This window comes from Galeopterus variegatus, unplaced genomic scaffold, assembly GCF_000696425.1.
Source record: "Galeopterus variegatus unplaced genomic scaffold, G_variegatus-3.0.2 Scaffold11454, whole genome shotgun sequence".
Classification (NCBI taxonomy): Eukaryota; Metazoa; Chordata; class Mammalia; order Dermoptera; family Cynocephalidae; genus Galeopterus; species Galeopterus variegatus.
In genome coordinates, this window is record NW_007737565.1 from 41,110 (window position 1) to 42,812 (window position 1,703).

At 41.9% G+C, this 1,703-nt stretch overlaps 1 pseudogene; it reads left to right on the top strand.

The window, feature by feature from the left end:
* LOC103610643 overlaps positions 1 to 1,296 on the top strand; it is a 5,891-nt pseudogene extending 4,595 nt beyond the window's left edge.
* The last annotated feature ends 407 nt before the right edge of the window (positions 1,297 to 1,703 follow it).

Consider the following 1,703-nt stretch of genomic DNA (forward strand, 5'->3'; position numbering starts at 1 on the left):
TGCTGCCCTTATTTTCTAAAACAAGCCGAAATGACTAATGACTTTTAAATACCTTTCTCTTGTCTCTGAAGTATGAGCCCATCACCGGTGTTGTGCTCAAGGCCTCATCTCTCATGTACATAGAAAATACCTTTAACCTAGGTCTCCTTCCTTCAGCTGTTGGTGGACTTCTCCTAATGTCGAAAAATGGCCCCTCTGCCATTATATTGTCATCTGAAGGGACATCCCATCTCCTGTCAGATCTACAAACAAAATCAACTTGTTTACAACCATGGAAATATGCCCTAAACACTATTTGAACTGAAATAGTAAAATGGGGAAACAGAAAGGCAGTTTAATATTGCTAACATGCATTGACTGAATTGCCTTTTTTTTTTTCATTAATCAGTGTGGGTTACAGTGTCAGCCTTCAGAGACCCTCCACTGTAATTGAGAGACAAGTTCAGTTAAGTAAACATGTTCTATAATGTAAAAAAAAAAGAAAAAAGAAAAGAAAATTCCAATGTGAATGAGTCATATATTGCTACAAAGCACACCTATGATCATTTGAGTTAGGTGGAGAGGTTGGGGAAGTTGCTTCCTGAAAAGTTCTGATTTGGGGACAGAGCAGAATTAAAGAAACTAAAGCCAGTGAGATGTTTGGGACTTTGCAATAGACCAGAAGAATGGGCTGCATTCTGTCCATTGGCTGAGCTGCTTCTTTTTCTCTTCCCAGTGGATGTGACCTTGGATGCTGACACAGCTAACAACTTCTTCCTCATTTCCGATGACCTCAGGAGCGTCCGATGTGGGTGGATCAGACAGAATCGGCCATCACTTGCCCAGAGGTTCGACTGTGCAGTCTGTGTCCTGGGCTCCCCTCGCTTCTCCTCTGGCCGCCATTACTGGGAGGTGGACGTGGGAACAAGCATAGAATGGGACCTGGGAGTTTGCAGAGAATCTGTTCCCCGACAAGGACGGATCCGACTGAGCACAGAGCTGGGATTCTGGACTGTGAGTGTGAGGGCTGGAGGCTACTACTCTGCCAGCTCAATGCCTCCAGCTGCCCTCTGTGATGACTTCAGGTTCCAGCGAGTGGGGATTTTCCTGGATATGGGCATGGGAAACGTTTCCTTTTTCAGCACCGAAGATGGTTCTCACATCTTTACATTCACGGGAGTTTCTGCTGAGGAGCCACTGCGCCCAATTTTTGCCCCTTCAATTCCACCTAATGGTGATCAGGGTGTTCTGAGTGTCTGTCCTGCGATGAGTCCAGCCACTGCCAGGTCTCCAGTCCACCCTAGGGAGGACAAATAACCCCCACTGCAGAGAAACATGAACAGAATATTACATGGTGGTTAGACCTAGGAATTTGGTGCTTGATACAAATGTTATGTGAAGTCATAGCAGAAAAATATAGAACATTTCATAAATGTAATTTATCTAATTAGATTAAGTAGAATATAAGTTGAGATCTAAGTATTAATTACTGCCACCATCAAACTCGTTGGTTTTTGTATTTATATTGTTTCCTATAGATGTGTTCTGTATTGTGAGATTAATTTCCAAATGTTTTACTTTTTATCTCTGTAAATTCAACTTGATATATTACGGACATTCAGTTATCAATTAAATAAATATTTGCATGTAACAAAATGGTTTGTGTTAGTTTCTAAATGATAGGGATCAATACCTTTCATTCATAGTAAAATGTGGGCGTGTGC